General features: G+C 46.7%; 1 non-coding gene across 1 annotated transcript; it reads right to left on the reverse strand.

Annotated features, from left to right (window-relative positions):
- Positions 1 to 14,459: 14,459 nt before the first annotated feature.
- Positions 14,460 to 14,532, reverse strand: Trnaa-cgc (transfer RNA alanine (anticodon CGC)). Its single transcript has one exon. It is a non-coding gene; the product is annotated as a tRNA-Ala (tRNA).
- Positions 14,533 to 15,595: the final 1,063 nt, after the last annotated feature.

Here is a 15,595-nt window from a genome sequence, read left to right on the forward strand (position 1 = left end):
TCGCTGACCTCATTTTTTCTGCTGCTTAAAACTTTCAAGTTTTATCTATTTACTTTCTATCCACATTTTGTGCTCAGTAGGCTGTTAACTTCATTCAGAATGTCCTGTGAGTCTTCTTCGGTCTTATAAATGATAGAAATGTCATCAGCACATCCTGTCAACTGTTCTTAAAAGACATCATAGTCGCCGTTGACAGTATAAAATACTTATTGTTACTATTGCAATTTAGGCCTTATGGCCATTTTCAAGTAACACTGCAAAGTTACATTCTGTCAGAATATAAAGCTATCTGACATGAGTACATGTCGTCGTCGTCAAAATACCAACTGACTCAGCTCCACATGTTGTCAGTGCACCTGAAATTGTATGTGTGATAGATTACTAGAAAGATGGTAACATCGGCAGTTCAGCATATATATTTAACAACATATTACGATGTAGTAAGTGTCGTACTCATCAGATCTTGTGGGACTCTCACAGTCAAAAGGCTGCATTTTGACAACATGTCAGATAGCTTTATAGTCTGACAGAATGTAACTTTGCAGTGTTACTTGAAAATGGCCATCAGGCCGAAATTGCAATAGTAACAATAAATATTTTATACAGTCAACGGCGACAATGATGTCGTTTAAGAAATATTATATGGCTGTGAATCCCAACCATGAGAAGCCTGTCGATAGTGTTTGTCTCCGAGTTGTAATACTGCTTCTGGTCGTTCCTTTTACACTCCTGGAAATTGAAATAAGAACACCGTGAATTCATTGTCCCAGGAAGGGGAAACTTTATTGACACATTCCTGGGGTCAGATACACCTCATGATCACACTGACAGAGCCACAGGCACATAGACACAGGCAACAGAGCATGCACAATGTCGGCACTAGTACAGTGTATATCCACCTTTCGCAGCAATGCAGGCTGCTATTCTCCCATGGAGACGATCGTAGAGATGCTGGATGTAGTCCTGTGGAACGGCTTGCCATGCCATTTCCACCTGGCGCCTCAGTTGAACCAGCGTTCGTGCTGGACGTGCAGACCGCGTGAGACGACGCTTCATCCAGTCCCAAACATGCTCAATGGGGGACAGATCCGGAGATCTTGCTGGCCACGGTAGTTGACTTACACCTTCTAGAGCACGTTGGGTGGCACGGGATACATGCGGACGTGCATTGTCCTGTTGAAACAGCAAGTTCCCTTGCCGGTCTAGGAATGGTAGAACGATGGGTTCGATGACGGTTTGGATGTACCGTCCACTATTCAGTGTCCCCTCGACGATCACCAGAGGTGTACGGCCAGTGTAGGAGATTGCTCCCCACACCATGATGCCGGGTGTTGGCCCTGTGTGCCTCGGTCATATGCAGTCCTGATTGTGGCGCTCACCTGCACGGCGCCAAACACGTATACAACCATCATTGGCACCAAGGCAGAAGCGACTTTCATCGCTGAAGACGACACGTCTCCATTCGTCCCTCCATTCACGCCTGTCGCGACACCACTGGAGGCGGGCTGCACGATGTTGGGGCGTGAGCGGAAGACGGCCTAACGGTGTGCGGGACCGTAGCCCAGCTTCATGCAGACGGTTGCGAATGGTCCTCGCCGATACCCCAGGAGCAACAGTGTCCCTAATTTGCTGGGAAGTGGCGGTGCGGTCCCCTACGGCACTGCGTAGGATCCTACGGTCTTGGCGTGCATCCGTGCGTAACTGCGGTCCGGTCCCAGGTTGACGGGCACGTGCACCTTCCGCCGACCACTGGCGACAACATCGATGTACTGTGGAGACCTCACGCCCCACGTGTTGAGCAATTCGGCGGTACGTCCACCCGGCCTCCCGCATGCCCACTATACGCCCTCGCTCAAAGTCCGTCAACTGCACATACGGTTCACGTCCACGCTGTTGTGGCATGCTACCAGTGTTAAAGACTGCGATGGAGCTCCGTATGCCACGGCAAACTGGCTGACACTGACGGCGGCGGTGCACAAATGCTGCGCAGCTAGCCAACACCGCGGTTCCTGGTGTGTCCGCTGTCCCGTGCGTGTGATCATTGCTTGTACAGCCCTCTCGCAGTGTCCGGAGCAAGTATAGTGGGTCTGACACACCGGTGTCAATGTGTTCTTTTTTCCATTTCCAGGAGTGTATTTCCTTCATTTCTTCAATAAGAGGGCTTCACATTGGAGGAGAAAAATTTCATCCTTCCTGTCACTAGTCTGTTTGTCCTCTACTCTTATTGTTCCTTCATTATCATTATTCTTCCTTTTATCATCAAGCTTGTCACCTGAACCGCCCTCACGGTACCTTCAGCTGTTCTGAAGTTTAACTGATCATCATATAACCGATTCTCACTTTTACTTTCCATTTTTTGTATAGTAGTCTGGCCAGCAACTTGGACGAATGAGTTATTAAACTGCACGTGCGGCACTAGCGGCCTCTTACGGACTGTGTGGATGGCTTTCTTCCGAAAGTCCGATGACACATCTCCGGCCCTGTGGCTTCTACACTGTGATTTGATTAATCGTTTGTATGCCGCTTCGCCAATTATTACAAAAAATCTGAAGGAATGTTATATGCCTTGTTTTACTGCAAGGCTTATAAAGTTCTATACAGATCTACTGGAGCTCCTGACCATCCACAAACGGCCTCTATTTCTTATCCGTCATGTTATCCCACAGTTACAGGGGCCATCAATATACTCTTCCGACTTATGCATTCTCCCCTCTGTATTTGATAGTGAGTTTCTGATTTCTAACGAAGGGTTTAGACGTAAAAGCGATCTCACGTACTGGTTCATCATCTCTATTCGAATTGCTCGTGGTCTGGATGCCCATGGCCACCACTTCCAGCATATCTTATAAACAGGTAACTAGATGTTTTTAATGTTACTACTACCTGTTCTTCCTTAGATGTAAATTTAAGAGAGATCATTGTTGTCAGCTGCAACGGGACATAAAGCGGAATCAGCGGCTACGAGCGAAAAGTGTACCGGACCAGGACCTCCGGCATATTAGACAGGAGAGATAACCAGTGCGCGCGCCATCCGGGACACAGCGTTATCACAGCTGCACGGACCATCTCGATACGCCTGACGGCCGATCCACGCTCGCACCGAGCTGCTACCTACCCGCAGTCAGATTCCCACGGCAGGTCGGACGTATCTAAGCATTCGCAGTTTACGTGCAGTGTTTCATAGCTGCGGTATCTGCGTGGTGTCCGAAGCAACAGACACCACGCATTCAAATAATTTGAATATCGTTTTTTAGTTAGCTCATTGTTACTTGAATCTAGCGCCTGAGTCATACCGGTTTCATGTGGGACACGCTGTATTAACACGTTTGCTTTTAATTTCCCCTGAAGTTCCTTTTTCTCGTACTATGTGCTCGCTCTTCCGACAACCGTTTTTAGTGCAACCATTTCGCTTTGGCTGGGACAGCACAAGTTGCAAACATCGTCAGCAGTGTGTCATTTCAGGTTACGGAAAATGAGAGGATCCGCAGGAAACATGAGCTCTTCAAAACGCATGATCTCCCTGGAGTGCTCCCCATCCGTATTACTCCGCTCTGCAGTTAATTCGTGTGAAAACATTGCTCCCCAGCGGAACGTCGGCGCGTAATCCGAGAAAAGTAGCACTCTGCGTAGTCAGAAGATGAGAATCGTGACCGATGCAATGAGAGAAACTCTAGACAACCCGCTGTTGCCTTCAACCGTCCAAATAATAATGTTGTGGAGAAAATATCTCTGCCAGAAGGTGACTGAACCTAAACGTATGTTGAAATGTTGCAGATGTATTTAAATTTAACAGATGAGGTTCTGGTGGGTACGTTTATTTTGTTAGGGACTCAAGTCATAAATTAAAATTTAAAAATAATCTTGTCTCCCGATTTGTTATAAGTTCCGAAGACCAGTGTTATTGGGAAATTATCTATCATCGTTAGTTTAGTTTACAGGAGTAATTTTAATGCACAGCGCTTCAAACAGCAGTTATTGGTGGTCACCGTTAGACAGCAGGATTACCTTCCTGTGAGGTGGCTCGTGGTTAAGACCAGACAGGTAACGACAACGAAATACGTTGAGAGAGTTCCTTCGAAACTCACTTTTATAATGAAACTATTTCTTTTGCGTGAACGGACGTTTAGGGCGGCAATAGAAAATAGTGCTTACCCCGAAACACTGTTATTTCCTTGCAGATTCAGTGCTTGTAAAAGGTAACCGGCAGGGTCAATCAACCACACTTTTGTCAGTGTTCTGGAGCAGTCCACGTATTCTGTGTCCGCAGCAGAGAACCTCGTGGTATGCGCCTTGTTGGCGAAAGTCTGACTCTAAGGGCACTTAAAGCAGTAGTGGAAGCCTTCGAAAATCGTGTATGAAATTTACTGTTCGCGAGACGTAAATGATCCACGTGATCCACGGCCAGCGGCCCCCTGCACAACACAGGCTAGATTCCGCGTCATCGCGCTCCACTGGTGCTCCTCATCGCCAGTGTTTCCCTCTCCCTCTCTCTCGCTCGTCTCAACCCTACAGTGACCTCCTTGGCTCATTTTGTAACTTATTTCTAACTGATGTTCCATCACACATGAAACTTGAGAATGAATGCTAGTGCGCTCTTTCCTTCCTATTTCAAAGGTTAAATTCGTTTTCATGTTTTTTTAAATAAATCTTAAATGTGAAATACACTTCAATTAAGGTTTCAAGTTTGGGTACTTCTGATTAATAGTAAATGAAACGAACACGTAAGGACTGTAGTCGGGAAGGTGAAAGGTCGATTTCGGTATACTGGGAGAATCTTACCAATTTGTGCTTCATATACGAATTTGTGCTTCATATGTAATGGAGATAGTATTTAGAACACCAGTGCGGCCAATTCTTGAGTATCGCTCGAGGTTTGGGACCCTACCACGACGGATTAAAGGAAGACGTCGAACCAATTCAGAGGCTAGATTTGTTACCGGTACGTTTGATCAACACATGAGTATTGGGGAGATGCTTCGGGAACTCAAATGGGAATTCCTGAAGGGAATGCGATGCTTTCTTCGTGGAACGCTATTGACAAAATTTAGAGAGCTGGCATTTAAAACTAACTGCAGAATGATTTTACTGCCACCAATATACATTTCACGTAAGAACAAAGAAAATAATATCAGAGAAATTAGGGTTCGTACAGAGGCATATAGCCAGTCGCTTTTCCCTCGCTCTACATGCGAGTGGAAAAGGAGGAGAAATGTTAGTAGTTGTACAAAGTACCATCCACCATGCATACGGTGCTTTGTGGAGTGTGTTTGTAGTTGTAGAGCAATGATTGTGGCAGGGGACTTGCTCTGTACCTAAGCCCCTCTGATAAGCTTTGATCAATGGATGTTCAGACTGACTGCTTGTTCCTCGCCTGAAACGAGAATCGAGTCAGACATTGCCAAGACCACACGAAGCATCATCACCTACTTTGGGTTGCACTTGCCAGAGCAAATGGAGACAAATCAAGTGACTTGGGATCATGTGAATCGTGAATCGAAGTACGTAGTACAAATAAATTGGCGAGCAATACTGACACTGTTTTCTAGGTAAAGTATTCAAGCGCGTGCACCTGCATAAAGAATTTGTTCTGTAATCTGAAATAATACTATTTCTTATTCCTCTCTTTTATTCCTTGACACACAGTTCAGCTGATACGAAACTTCCTGGCAGATTAAAACTGTGTGGCGAACCGAAACTCAAAATCGTGACCTTTGCCTTTCACGTGCAAGTGCTCTATCTCCGGAGCTACCCAAGGACGAGTCGCGGTGCATCCTCACAGCCATAAACAAGCCAGTACCTCGTCTCCTACCCTTCCTACCTTCCAGAATTTCACATGAGCTCTCCTGGGCAACTTTTGTGTAACCTGAAGCTAGAGAAAACTGTACAAGCACTTCGTTTATACTGCTGTGGTTTGTGGCAGGGCAATTTATTTCATTCCTGTTACGGTTCGTTGTGCGTTTGTGCTTTCACGCTAAGCTAATCGATCTTCCACACACTACAACTGGGTGATAATGACTGACTTCCAATACATAATACCTAATAAGACAGTGTTACACAACGTGATCAAAAGTATCCGGACACCCCGAAAAACATACGTTTTTCAAATAAGGTCCGTTGTGCTGCCACCTACTGCCAGGTACTCCACATCAGCGACCTCAGTAGTCATTAGACGTCCTGAGAGAGCAGAATGGGGAGCACCACGGAACTCGAGGACTTCGAACGTTGTGAGGCGATGGAGCGTCACCTGTGTCGTACGTCTGTACGCGAGAGTTCCACACTCCTAAGCGTCCCTTTGTGCACGGTTCCCGATGTGACAGTGAACTGGAATCGTGAAGGGACACGTACAGCGCAAACGCTTACAGGCCAACCTCGTTTGTTGACTGATAGAGACCACCGACAGTTGAAGGGGGTCGTAATATGTCCAGACCGTCACACAGTAATTTCAAACTGCACCAGGATCCACTGCAAGTACTATGACAGTTAGGCGGGAGGTGAGAAAACTTGGATTTTATGGACGAGCGGCTATTCATAACCCACACACATCATGCCGGTAAATGCCAAAAGACGCCTAGCTTGGTGTAAGGAGCGTAAACATTCGACGATTGAACAGTGGATAAACGTTGGGTGGAGTGACGAATCACGGTACACAATGTGGAGATCCGATGGCAGTGTGTGTGGGTATGGCGATTGACCGGCGTGTGTAGTGGCAACAGCAAAATTCGGACGTGGTGGTCTTGTGGTCGTGTTTTTCATGGACGAATCTTGCATCCCTTGTTGTTTTGCATGACAATATCACAGGCCAGCATTGATGTTTTAAGCACCTTCTCGCTTTCCACTGTTGAAGAGCAGTTAGGGGATGCCGATTGCATCTTTCAACACGATCCAGCACCTGTTCATAATGCACTGCCGGCGGCGGAGTAGTTACACGACAATAACGTCCCTGTAATAGAAAATACAAAATCAAATAGGGGTAATGCAGGAGTAGGTTTAATAATGAATAGGAAAATAAGCGTGTTGGTAAGCTACTACAAACAGCATAGCGAACGCATTATTGTGGCCAAGATAGACACGAAGCCCACGCCTACCACAGTAGTAAAAGTTTATGTGCCAACTAGCTCTGCAGATGATGAAGAAATTGATGAAATGTATGATGAGATAAAAGAAATTATTCAGATAGTGAAGGTAGACGAAAATTTGATAGTTATGGGTGACTGGAATTCGAGTGTAGGAAAAGCGAGAGAAGGAAACATAGTAGGTGAATATGGATTGGGGCTAAGAAATGAAAGAGGAAGCCGTCTGGTAGAATTTTGAACAGAGCATAACTTAATCATAGCTAACACTTGGTACAAGAATTATAAAAGAAGGTTGTATACATGGAAGAACCCCGGAGATACTAAAAGGTATCAGATAGATTACATAATGGTAAGACAGAGATTTAGGAACCAGGTATTAAATTGTAAAACATTTCCTGGGACAGATGTTCATTCTGGCCACAAGCTATTGTAGATTAAAACTGAAGAAACTGCAGAAAGGTGGAATTTAAGGAGATGAGACCTGGACAAACTGATTAAACCAGAGGCTGTACAGAGTTTCAGGGAGAGCACAAGGGAACAATTGTCACAAGTGGGGCAATGAAATACAGTAGAAGAAGAATGGGTAACTCTGAGGGATGAAGTAGTGAAGGCAGCAGAGGATCAAGTCGGTAGAAAGACGAGGCCTACTAGAAATCCATGGGTAACAGAAGAAATATTGAATTTAATTGATGAAAGGAGAAAATATAAAAATGCACTAAATGAAGGTGCAAAATGGCTAAGCAGAGATAGCTAGAGGACAAATGTAAGGATGTAGAGACTTATCTCACTAGGGGTAAGATAGGTACTGCCTACAGAAAAATTAAAGAGACCTTTGGAGAAAAAAGAACCACTTGTATGAATATCAAGAGCTCAGATGGAAACACAGTTCTAAGCAAAGAAGAGAAAGCAGAAAGGTGGAAGGAGTATATAGGATGTCGATACAAGGGCGACGTACTTGACGACAATATTATGGAAATGGGCGATACAATACTGCGTGAAGAGTCTGACAGAGCACTGAAAGACCTGAGTCGAAACAAGGCCCCTGGAGTAGACAACATTCCGTTAGACCTACTGACGGCCTTCCTCTATCATCTGGTGAGTAAGATGTATGAGACAGGGGAAATACCCTCAGACTTCAACAAGATATAATAATTCCAATCCCAAATAAAGCAGGTGTTGGCAGATGTGAAAATTACCGAGCAGTTTAATAAGTCACAGTTGCAAAATACTAACGCGAATTACACTCCTGGAAATTGAAATAAGAACACCGTGAATTCATTGTCCCAGGAAGGGGAAACTTTATTGACACATTCCTGGGGTCAGATACATCACATGATCACACTCACAGAACCACAGGCACATAGACACAGGCAACAGAGCATGGACAATGTCGGCACTAGTACAGTGTATATCCAACTTTCGCAGCAATGCAGGCTGCTATTCTCCCATGGAGACGATCGTAGAGATGCTGGATGTAGTCCTGTGGAACGGCTTGCCATGCCATTTCCACCTGGCGCCTCAGTTGAACCAGCGTTCGTGCTGGACGTGCAGACCGCGTGAGACGACGCTTCATCCAGTCCCAAACATGCTCAATGGGGGACAGATCCGGAGATCTTGCTGGCCAGGGTAGTTGACTTACACCTTCTAGAGCACGTTGGGTGGCACGGGATACATGCGGACGTGCATTGTCCTGTTGGAATAGCAAGTTCCCTTGCCGATCTAGGAATTGTAGAACGATGGGTTCGATGACGGTTTGGATGTACCGTGCACTATTCAGTGTCCCCTCGACGATCACCAGAGGTGTACGGCCAGTGTAGGAGATCGCTCCCCACACCATGATGCCGGGTCTTGGCCCTGTGTGCCTCGGTCGTATGCAGTCCTCATTGTGGCGCTAACCTGCACGGCGCCAAACACACATACGACCATCATTGGCACCAAGGCAGAAGCGACTCTCATCGCTGAAGACGACACGTCTCCATTTGTCCCTCCATTCACGCCTGTCGCGACACCACTGCACTCGGGCTGCACGATGTTGGGGCGTGAGCGGAAGACGGCCTAACGGTGTGCGGGACCGTAGCCCAGCTTCATGGGGACGGTTGCGAATGGTCCTCGCCGACACCCCAGGAGCAACAGTGTCCCTAATTTGCTGGGAAGTGGCGGTGCGGTCCCCTACGGCACTGCGTAGGATCCTACGGTCTTGGAGTGCATCCGTGCGTCGCTGCGGTCCGGTCCCAGGTCGACGGGCACGTGCACCTTCCGCCGACCACTGGCGACAACATCGATGGACTGTGGAGACCTCACGCCCCACGTGTTGAGCAATTCGGCAGTACGTCCACCCTGCCTCCCGCATGCCCAGTATACGCCCTCGCTCAAAGTCCGTCAACTGCACATACGGTTCACGTCCACGCTGTCGCGGCATGCTACCAGTGTTAAAGACTGCGATGGAGCTCCGTATGCCACGGCAAACTGGCTGACACTGACGGCGGCGGTGCACAAATGCTGCGCAGCTGGCGCCATTCGACGGCCAACACCGCGGTTCCTGATGTGTCCGCTGTGTCGCGCGTGTGATCATTGCTTGTATAGCCCTCTCGCAGTGTCCGGAGCAAGTATGGTGGGTCTGACACACCGGTGTCAATGTGTTCTTTTTTCCATTTCCAGGAGTGTAGTTTAGACAAGAAGAGAATGGAAGCCTCCGAAATGTGGTGCTACAGAAGAATGCTGAAGATTAGATGGGTAGATGACATAACTTATGAGGAGGTATTGAATAGAATTGGGGAGAAGAGGAATTTATGGCACAACTTGACAAGAAGAAGGGACCAGTTGGCAGGACATGTTCTGAGGTATCAAGGGATCACAAATTTAGCATTGGAGGGCATGGAGGGTAAAAATCGTAGAGGGAGACCAAGAGATGAATATACTAAGCAGATTAAGAAGGATGTAGGTTGCAGTAGGTACTGGGAGATGAAGAAGCTTTCACAGTATAGGGTAGCATGGAGAGCTGCATCAAACCTGTCTCAGGACTGAAGACCACAACAACAACAACATACACCTAAGCGTCATCTGTTATATTGCATGAAGTAACATATTTGACTCTGCGTGTTTACTAATAGCGACGACGCCCAGCTAAGCTTGGATCGAGTATTCATTCATCGTTGTCCACTTTAGGCATCAGGACGCGCGCGAATATCCAAACCCATCGATTTACTATTTTCGCTCCGAGAGTCATGCTCTACAAACACAAGGGTGTAAAAGCACCGTTACGGTCCAGTTTTGGTAGCCATGTCTTAGGACATGTGCGAAACACGGCTTTATGAAAAGCTGTAAAATAGCCGGCCATGGTTATGAACCTCTAAAGCCTTTGTCAGTCAACCTGAGGACACGAGAAAGCAACGGCTGTTTTCAAATCATAACTGACCATCATGAACTAGGAGACAGTGTTGCTGCCTTTTCTTTTCGAGGAATCTATTGTACTTAAAACGTAAAGATAAGATACTACATTTGTCACTTCAATACCGTTTTTACTGAGCCAAAGTCCATCTCGACGTCCGTCATTCATCATCACTGCTTCTTTTCTTACGTAAGAGCTTTCACTGCAATGTCAACACGGCAGAAGAGCGCAAATGCGAATTTTATTGGTTTCTTTTGCTTATGACAACGCAATGAAACAGTGCCCACATGTTTCCATTATTGTGTAAAGTAACACAAATTTCAAAATGGGCACACACTACGGACAGTCTAATTTCAAAGCACCTATTTTTATCATCTTTTAAGTGTCTGAACAATAGCACTCCAAAGTGCAGTATGCGGAGTGTGTTTCGTTACGCTTTTTGATTGCTTTGCAGACGTGTTTGTATCGTTATTTAAGTCGTGGCTAAGGGTAATGAGTTATCTGTAGCAGGTTTCAATGTAGAGTTTGTTGCAGAAGCCCTCAACATACTCACAGTTAGAATATAACAAATATCTTTGAGGCCGAGAAACTGATGTCCGCGAATCAAGATGGCTGAATTTCGCTCGTGGGAAACTCAGCTTGCCCTTTTCTCACATGATACACTGCATAATGTGGATAAAGAACAACACGAAGATTCCATTTTTCTATATTTCCGGTAAGCTTATTACAGTGTGCCCTATTGCAGGCTGTTAAAGAAGGTACAAGCACATTTAATAGATTCACAGATATGCAAACGGCTCGAAGACTTTGTAAGTTATAGAACCGAGTATGTTGTCCTCGACGGCAAGTACCCACCACAGACAAGTGTATCGTCAGGAATATCTCTGGAAAGTGTCGAAGGGCTGCTATTAGCCTCTATACACGTAAATAATTTGGCGGACAGGTTGGGCAGCAATCTGTGTTTGTTTCCCCATGATGCTGAGGTGCACAGTAAGGTTCCGAAGTTGAGTGACTCTACGACGTTGCAAGGTGATTTAGACAAAATTTGTAGTTGGTGTGATGAATGGTAGCTAGCTCTAAATGTAGAAGAGTAAGAAAAATAAACCTATAATTTTAGGATACAGCTTGACACAGTCACGTCCTTTAAATATCTGGGCGTAACGTTGCAAAGCAATATGAAATGGGACGAGTATGTGAGAATTGTGGTAAGGAAGGCGAATGGTCGACTTCGCTAGAAATCTAGGAAAGTATGGTTCATCGCTAAAGGAGACCGCACGTATGGCACTAGTGCGATCCACTCTTGAGTGCTGCTCGAATGTTTGGGATCTATACCAGGTCGGATTCGAGGAAGACATCGAAGCAATTCAGAGGCGGGCGGCTAGATTTGTTACTGGTAGGTTAGAACAACACGTAAGTTTAACGGACATCCTTCAGTAACTGAAATGCGAATACTCAGATGGAAGGCGATAGCCTTTTCGAGGAGCATTATTGAGAAAATTCAGACAAGTGGCATTTGAAGCTACGGTCTGCAATATGCTTTTCGCTTAAGGACCACGACGATAAGATTCGATAAATTATGACTCATACGGAGACACAGAGGCAGTCGTCTTTCCCTCGCCGTATTTGCGTGACTGGAACAGGAAAGGAAATGACTAGTAATGCATGGTACGAGGGACGGCGGATTGCGGAGTATCTATGTAGATGTGGATGTGGCGTTGTACGCGAGCTACAGCCCCTGGGTTTGTTTGCGTTGCCGGGGCCCTGTGAACGCTCGCAGGCAGCCAACAGGCGTCGCCTTGAAGCGCTGGACTGGCGCCCGGTCCGCCATCGGCCGCGCTGCCAGCGGAAACCGGTTCTGCTATCGCCTGCTGGCTGCCGGACCCACCGTGGGCTTGACCAGCGCCCTCGCTGCAGCCGTGGGGCCCCGCAGCTCTCGCAGCGGCGTTTGTTTACCTGCCGCGAGTGCTGCAGCGAGGTTGCTCCTGCCTCGAGTGCAGTTTGACGGAAGTTGGCACCATTGAGTTTGTCATTGCCGCGCGGCCGGTTTTTTGCGACCGTATCAGGGTTCTGCACACGTTTCCACGAGCTTTCCTTTGCTTTATTTACCACTACGCCGATACTCTGCAAACTTTTGTCACCGAGTACTTCCCACTCTATCACAAATTACGACTTCATGTCCCATTTGCTTGTGGAGCCGTAGAAAGCACAACTTCCTAAATGCCTCTGTGCGTTATAATTAGTCTAATATCGCATTTGCAGTCCCTATCGAAGCGAAGGGGTGTAATATGCTCTTAGATTCCTCGCTTAACACCGCTCCTCAAAACTCTGTAAGAAGGCTATAGCAGAATAGTTCTCGTGTTTCTTCAGTCGTCTGTAAGTTTATATTATTAAGCTTTTTTGTGATGCTCTCATGTGAGTCAAGTCTGCAACCATTCTTGCAGTTCTTCTTTGGAACGTTCAATATTCCTTGTTAATTTTGTTTGGTGTGTGTCTGACGCACTTGATCAATATTCTAGGAAGTTCTTTGTAAGCAATCTCGTTTGGAGACTGACTGCAGTTTCCCAGTTTCTACCAATGAAACAAAATCTGTCGCCTCAATTACTACAACTTGCCATCTGATCTTCCGCATTAATACCACCACAGAGATATTTGTATGAACTGACTGATTCCCACAGTGCTCATTGGTGCATTTTTGAGTTACGTTATTCTATGTCTGGGCATACTTATACTTGGTTGGCGGGCCAAGGTGGCAGAGCGGCTCTAGGCGCTTCAGTCTGGAGCCACACGACCACTACAGTCGCAGGTTCGAATCCTGCCTCGGGTATGGAGATGTGTATTGTCCTTAGATTAGTTAGGTTTAAGTAGTTCTAATTTCTGGGCGATTCACGACCTCACCTGTTAAGTCCCATTGTGCTCAGGGCCATTTGAACCATTTTGAAGCGAACTTGGTTGGTTATTTGTGCAGCTTCCTTCAGATAATACTTCCTTAGAGATTACTATATGGCCTACAGAAATTCTGACGTTACTGTTAATAATGTCTGTCAGTTCACTAACATACAACATCAGCAGCAAGGGTGCCAAAACAGTTAAGTTAATCATACAATGAAGGCTTTCACCACCGGATGTTTCAGCTGCTGAGAATTCTTCCGCGTTGTATGGCCGTGGTCCATGGAACTCTTCAGTCTCTGACGTTTCGTCCAAGGCTACGTTGGACATCTTCGGAACACTGCATCCAACAGATTTCCTTGATACATCGCTATCAGGAGATCATATGAGGGAAGCTGAAACGGTATCGCGTCATCAATGTATTAGAAATCCGTGTTGGTTGTGAATGGTGACATCATTCCGTTCGAGATATACAGGACGGTTGGAATCAAAATAGGGTCTGAGATTCTACAAAACATGGATGTCAATGATACCGGACAACAGGTTTGTGGATGATTTTTTATACCCTTCTTGTACGAGGATCGTTCAATAAGCAATGCAACCCGTTTCTTGTCGGCTGTTATCGGTTGAAAAAAATGTGGAAATTGTTATGGAAATTAGTGGTATATTCCCCCAAAACTTTCATAAACTTCTGGTCGGTCGCGGAGCTATACGTAGCCTTCAATAACGGAGGTGTGTTCCAAGCTGAAAGATGTTAATTGGTATCCTTTTGGCGGAAAACCAGAGCATCGCAGGTATTCACAGCCGCTTGCAGAACGTCTACGGAGATCTGGCAGTGAGCAAAAGCACGGTGAGTCGTTGGGCGAGGGTCCGTCATCATCGCAACTAGGTCGCGCAAACCTGTTCGATCTGCCGCGTTTCCCGCCGGCTGCAAAGATGGTGGTGGTGGTGGTTAGTGTTTAACATCCCGTCGACAACGAGGTCATTAGAGACGGAGCGCAAGCACGGGTTAGGGAAGGATTGGGAAGGAAATCGGCCGTGCCCTTTCAAAGTAACCATCCCGGCATTTGCCTGAAACGATTTAGGGAAATCACGGAAAACCTAAATCAGGATGGCCGGGGACGGGATTGAACCGTCGTCCTCCCGAATGCGAGTCCAGTGTGCTAACCACTGCGCCACCTGGCTCGGTGGCCGCAAAGAGTTGTGACTCCTGCAATGCTGGAACTTGGGGACAGTCTCATTCGAGATGATCGACGGATCGCAGTCAAACACCTCGCTGCACAAACGGACCTCTCTGTTTGTAGTGCTGACACATTCGATCATCAGTTGGGGTACTCAAGGGTGGTGCCCGCTGGGTTCCTCGCCTACTAACAGAAGACCACAAAGAGCAACGAAGGACCGTCCGTGCGGAATTGCCTGCGCGTTACGAGGCTGACCGTGACAATATTTTGTTGAAGATGGTCACAGGTGACGAAACAAGGGTACGCCACACATCGAAACGGTGGAGTGAGACCGCATCACCTCTTCTACTAAAAAACAGTTCAAAGCCGCGCCCTCAGCCGGCAAAGACACGCTGACGATCTTCTAGGACTCTGAAGGAGTTATTCTGTTTAATGTCCTCCCTCATGATGCAACGATAACCTCTGTAGGTATTGCGCTACCCTTAGGAAATTGAAGAAACCACTGCAGCGTGTTTCTCGCCACAAAAATGCAAACGAACTTCTTCCCCACCCGGCAGCTGTGGCCGACCGGTTCTAGGCGCTACAGTCTGGAGCCGCGCGACTGCTACGGTCGCAGGTTCGAATCCTGTGTGTGATGTCCTTAGGTTATGATTAATAAAATTCTTTTCCGGGCTATTATGCCGTGGTCTGATGGATTTCGCATTGTAACCCAACGTTTCGTCCCCATCTGCGGAGGACATCTTCAAGGGGGTTCGTGGCTTCTGTTAACTTCCGAAACACACACTGTCTCCTTCGGTTAGTTAGGTTTAAGTAGTTCTAAGTTCTAGGGGACTGATGACCTTGGAAGTTCAGTCACATAGTGGTCAGAGCCATTTGAACCAAAGAGGAGTACTGACTTCTAGCTGCAAGAGCATTGCGGTAGAGCTGAAAATTCGTGCCCCACCGGGACTCGAACCCGGAAGACCCCTTCTCTAGAACGGTTGCCTTAACTGGCTCGACCATCCGGACACGCTTTCTGTTAGATCCAAATCGCCAAATTCCCCCCAACTCGCAGATTTCTGATTCCA

The sequence above is a fragment of the Schistocerca gregaria genome, chromosome 1 (genome assembly GCF_023897955.1).
Source record: "Schistocerca gregaria isolate iqSchGreg1 chromosome 1, iqSchGreg1.2, whole genome shotgun sequence".
Lineage (NCBI taxonomy): Eukaryota > Metazoa > Arthropoda > Insecta > Orthoptera > Acrididae > Schistocerca > Schistocerca gregaria.